Source organism: Cricetulus griseus, chromosome 4 (genome assembly GCF_003668045.3).
Source record: "Cricetulus griseus strain 17A/GY chromosome 4, alternate assembly CriGri-PICRH-1.0, whole genome shotgun sequence".
Classification (NCBI taxonomy): domain Eukaryota; kingdom Metazoa; phylum Chordata; class Mammalia; order Rodentia; family Cricetidae; genus Cricetulus; species Cricetulus griseus.
Genome location: NC_048597.1, coordinates 93,922,246 through 93,928,245, shown reverse-complemented (window position 1 = coordinate 93,928,245; position 6,000 = coordinate 93,922,246).

Here is a 6,000-nt window from a genome sequence, read left to right as displayed (position 1 = left end):
TTTAATCCCAGCACTCGGGAGGCAGAGGCAGGTGGATCTCTGTGAGTTCGAGACCAGCCTGGTCTACAAGAGCTAGTTCCAGGGCAGCCTCCAAAGCCACAGGGAAACCCTGTCTCGAACCCCCCCCCAAAAAAAGTACAGATCTTCATATGCCAACTCAGTTCATTCTTGCCTGCTGGAAGCCCAGGGGGACTGCCACTCAGACCTGGTGAAAGAGAGATCCCCAGTGAGGCCACCTTCAAGCCCATTACCTTGGATTCCATGGTGCTTGGAGGGAGAGCCGTAGTTCGCACTGCTCTGCTTTAGCCGTACAGAAGTTGCCTCGAAGTGGCTGGTGATCCTGCGACATGTGACACTCAGCGTCAAGGTCCGTGGAGATTCTAGATGGCCGAGTAGAGAACAGTGAATAATTCACAGTGGGGGTGGGGACCGCAGCTGAGGCTGCCCACCTGAGGACACACAGGCCCTTCAAGGTTACAAGATCTGGAAACCGGACCCCCACCAGATCACGTTACGACCATGGCTGACCTCTGATTGGTCTCTCGGATGACTGCTGAGACCAGCTAGGGCCCTCCCTGGGCTGTGATGACACCTACTCCAGTTCCACAGACACCTGCAGGAACTCTTCATCTACACCCTCAGACGCTGGCTGCAGCTAGTGAGGGTGCTGGTTTTGGAAGGGGGCCTTTGTGGCTCTGGGTGCTGCCACCACTACTACCCAACACACACAAGACAGTCTTTCTTGTCATGACTGGATAGCTAGCTAGCTGCCTTGATCATCTTCTGATGGTGAAAGTGGTAGTGTTGATGGCCCCCTTTCCCCGTCCTCACAGCACCCCAGTCAGGTGACTATGGGGTGTGATTCCTCCTCCCTGCTGCTGCTGTGCTTGACTCAATCCCAGAAACTGACTCCCCAGAACACAAGGTCAACAGGGCTAATGGGAAACAAGGACTCTTCCTTAAAGGGAAAGGAAGGGCCCAGCGGTAAGTCCTTCCTTCCCTGGGCTGGTACTATAGAGCATGTGGCCCACACAGCCATCAGTGCTACCAAAGCAAATCAGCCTGTCCCAATCTGCTCCTCTGTTGTTATGAGAAATACTAGATCAGCTTGGGGAGGAAGGGCTTATGTCATCTTACAAGTTACCAATTAGAGTCCATCATCAATGGAAACCAGGGCGGGCGCTGGAGTCAGAAGCCTGGAGGCAAGAACCAAAGCCAAGACCATGGAGGGTGTACTGGTTTCTTGGCTCACCCAGCTGTCTTTCTTGGGATGGCACCACCCACAGTGAGCTGGGCCCTACTAATCAATTAGCAATCAAGAAAATGGCCCACAGACTTGCTCACATGGCCACCTGAAGGAGGCCAGTTTCTCCTCTGACCAGTCCTCTTCCCGGATGTGTCTAGGCTTGTGTCAAGCTGACAAAGAAATCTGGCACAGCCCAAGAATGAAGGCTTTATAGGGGGTACAGAACTTAACAAAACCACTTAGAAATCGAGTCGGGGACCTGATGCCCCTGTGGAAATGCTAGATCCAATTGTGCTGGAAGCCTATCCTCTCCTGCATTTTAAGTTTCATAGGCCAGATTGCAAACCTCTGATAAACTGATCAAAAGCCAACTTCAGTTAGACTGACATCTCATCTCAGATGTAACATTGCAGTGTGCATGTTACATTTGGAGAACATGCCATCCCTGTTGTCACCAGTGGTCTCTAACCAGCTCCTTTCTCTCTCCCACCTCCCTGCCTTGTTTGTACCCACCCGAAGTGTGGAGCGGTGTCCACCCAACTTCCGTTCTACCCACCGAAGCCTGGGACTGTGCTACAGGTATTTCAAATACAGCATTTTAATAGGACGCCAAAGAGTTTCTTGTACCAGGCCTTTTCTTTTAGGCCACTAACCAGCTCCCAAATCATGACACAGAGACTTATTAGTTTTGAATGCTCAGCCTTAGCTTATCTGGCTAGCTTTTTAAACTTAACCTGTTTATGTTTTGCCTCTGGGCTTTTTACTTTTCTTTCCTTCTGTGTATCTTACTTTCACTGCTCCTGGTGTCTGTCTGTCTGTCTGTCTGGCAGTTGCCAGGTTTCTAGTCCTGAGCATCTCCCTCATTCTCTCCTCCTCTTCCTCTTCCTCCTCCTCCTCCTTCCTTCCTCTCTTCTCTTGAACCTAAACGATGCCTCCTATTTATTCTCTCTCCTTGCCAGCCCTGCCTATCCTTTTTTTCTGCTTAGCTATTGGCTGTTCAGCTCATTAGTTGAGCAATCAGGTGCCTTAGGCAGGCAAGGTGAAACAGATGCAACACATCTTTTCATTATTAAACAAATGCAGCATAAACAAAAGTAACACACCTTTAACATAAAGTAATATTCCACAGCATAAACAAATGTAACACATCTTTGTCCAGTTAAAATAATATTCTGCAACAGTTGCTCTTACAGAAGTAAAGGTTGGGTGATAATGGCTAACTCCCCAGAGGCTTGGAAAGGTGTGTGGAGAGGGATGGAGACAGGAGCTCAGGGTGTTAGATAGGAGGGGTATTTGGGGGTCCCCATAACACCTTAAGACAAGTCTCCTTGACATCAAGTCAGTGTGCTTTGGAAAGTAGCAAATAGGAAGAATTCTGAGAGTTTTTAGCAGGAAGAAATGAAAAAAGAAGTTTGAGGTAACAAATATGCTAATTACCATCATGGCATCATTGCACAAGGCACTCGATATTAAAATGTTTCACTATATCTCCAAGACACTATGATTATGTATCAGTTTAAAGAACAAAAAAAGCACCTGAAGAGATGGCAGCTCCAGGAGGAAATCTGACACCCTCTGCTGGCCTCCATGGTACTGCTTATGATGCACAGAAACTCATGCCACACGTGTGCCAGGGTGTGTGTGTGACACACACACACAAAACAAATAAATAAATAAATAAATAGCCAGGTAATGGTGGTGCTCGCCTTTAATCGCAGCACTCTTTCTCCCTTACTTATCCAAATGTAAAACTCTCAGCTACTTCTCCAGCACCATGCCTGCCACATTCCCAGGGGATAAGATCTCTGAGGATACTCTGACACAAGCTTTTAACAGACCTGTGAGGCTGAGCAGGGTGCATGAGGGATTTGCTCTCCTCCCCATACCAGAGCAGGAAGAACACACCAGACAGTCTCGAAGTGTGTGTTTTTCTCCTATCTGTGGGCCTATGTTTTATATAGATACACAAAATCACATTATGTATTTGGTATGAAATCACAGTGAAGTGTCCAGGCAACAAAGGGTATGGAAACGCAAAAGAAACAACAAATCAGGGACTGGAGACGGCTCAGAGATTAAGAGCACCAGCTGCTCTTATAGAGGGCCTGGGTTCAATTCCTAGCACCCATGTGGTGGCTCACACCCATCTAGAATTTCAGTTATGAGGAATCTGATGCCCTCTTCTGGCCTTTGTGGGCACTGTATGAATGTGGTATACAGATGTATATGTAGGCAAAATACCCATACATATAAAATAATTATTTTTAAATAAAAAATTGTTAAAAGAAACCAGATCATATATTATAACAAAGCTTTCAGATATTTAGTCATAAAATTATTTGCTCTCTTCATTGGTTTAGATCTTTTAATTACAGAACATTAATATTTAGTTTCATTAAATATTTTGAATAAATATTGAAATTAATATATATTTTAACTATTGGGGTAATTGTGCTGGGAAAATTCAGAGCTATCTTTGTTGTTGATTTTCAAAACAGAGTTTCTCTGTGTAGTCCTAGCTGTCCTAGCTCTGTAGACCAGGCTGGCCTCAAATTCACAGAGATCCACCTGTCTCTGCCTCCTGAGTGCTGGAATTAAAGTCATGCACCACCACTGCCCAATTCAAAGCTCTTAAGAGTAGGAAAGCCAAACATGCTGGTACATGTGGTACCACACACTGGAGAGGCTGAGGTAGGGGGCTGGAGCTTGAGAGCAGCCTCCTCTATGTAACGAGACCCTGTCTCTAGGCAAATAAATAAGTGGCTGGATTTCCTAGTTCTGCCTGGCACCGCTGGTTGTGCCATCAGAAGAGCCGTGAAAATGACAGGGGTCTGTGTTGCTGGAAGAGTCACTCATTTCGAAGTTAATTAGTGAAAACAGGTTCCTTTCCACAACGAAGTTGCTTCATCCCCCGATGCCACGCCCACAGCCACATCTAAATGATACTTAATTGAGAGATCTGTCTGACTGCCCACGATTGTGATATTTGTGAATTCTAGGCTAAGACTGTGCCTAGAAGCCCAGGTCTCCAGACACAGACATGGGCCAGTCCAACCCAAGGGCTATCTTTAGTCTGACAACTCTGAATGACAACAGTAAAGACTTGACAATGGTGCGAGTTCTTGGAAGTCCCCAACTGCAATTTCACTTTGAACTTGCAAACGGCAAATATCCAGGCATGATCTGCATGTTGTTTCCTTCCAGAACGATGGGCCCCAATTAAAAATAACGAGGCCTGGCTCCAGCCACCAGACCCAATTAGCGGAATGAGGGCTGATGGCTCCTGAAGTCCCTTCATTTTTCTCTGACAGACGAACTGGGACAGAGATCTTGGTAGGGGTCACTGAGGGAGGCCCAGCAACAAAGTGAGGGTCACTCAAACTTTGCAAGCCCTTAGGATTCCAGTTATTAAATAAGGAAGCAGGAAGTCCTCTGGCTTGCAGAGCCCTGAAGTCACCCCACAAGGTGTGTACCCCTCAGCCTCTGGCACCCTGCTGCACGGGGATGCACACGGCCAGATGGTATCTGCACCACGAAGACTTCTAAATGAGAATATCATTTAAAGCCCTGACCAGGTTAGGGAGGTGGAGGCAGCAACTGCCCCACTCTGATCACTGCACATGGGCTCATGGCATCACCTGCACTGTAAATAGGCACACTTAGTAATGTCAGTTAAAAACCTGCCCGAGGGCTGAGGGTGGAGCACAGTGGGAAGGTATGAGCTCTAGGTTCACCTGCAGCACTCCAGTAATGGAGAAGAAAAAATGGCATAGTCACCCCTGAGTCTGAGCCCCCAGACACCTTTTCCCGGTGAGCAAATACTACAATCGTCATATAATTTACTTTGTTTAAAAAAATAAATTAAGCCAGCCAGTGGTAGCACACGCCTTTAATCCCAGTACTTGGGAGAGAGAGGCAGGAGGATCTTTGAGATCAAGGCCAACTTGTCTACATAGAGAGATCTAGGACAACCCGGGATATACTGAGAAACAAAAATCAGAGTGGGAAAATCCCCAAATTTGCCATCTCTAAAAATGGGATATAATTTAGCATAGGCTGGCTTTGAACTTGTCATCCTCCTGCCTCAGCCTCCTGAGTGCTAGGGTCACAGACCTGCTCTGCCCAGAAGGTCAGACATGCCTGACTTCCATCATTTTTAAGTGTGTAGTTCAGGAATGTGACGTACATTCCCCCTCAATGGGGCAGCCGAGTTAGCTCAATTTATAAGTGTGAATCACTGTTCTAACAGTAAAGCCCCTTCCCACGGCCTTCAGCAGCCACCATTCCATTTCCTATCTCAGTGATCTCGATTGTAGGCACCTCGTATCAATGGCACTGACCGAGTTTATCTTTTTCGTGGCTTGCTTACTCCAGTGAACGTAGCTGTTAGGGTGGAAGTTTCACCCCAGCCCCTGGCATCCATATACCCAGAGATTCTGGGATATTATCGTGGAAATTCCGCCCAGGCCCCCCTCCCCTATCTCCCTTCAAACCCTGCTGCATCTCAGAAAGTCTGCCAAATGGTGACTCCCCTCCCTAGAGATGCTCAAGACCACTCCCACAGAACAGATGAACAGACTCATGGTTTTTCCTGCCTCCCTTTCCTGTCTCCTCTCTGGGGGACTGGAAGGCCATCTAGGAGCATTGTATCCATTTAAGGTGGGCTTTTTCTAATTTGGTTTGATTCGGTTTGATTTGGTCTGATTTGGATTGTTTCATTAGCAGAGAGGCTTATCAGGGTATAGAAACTTTTG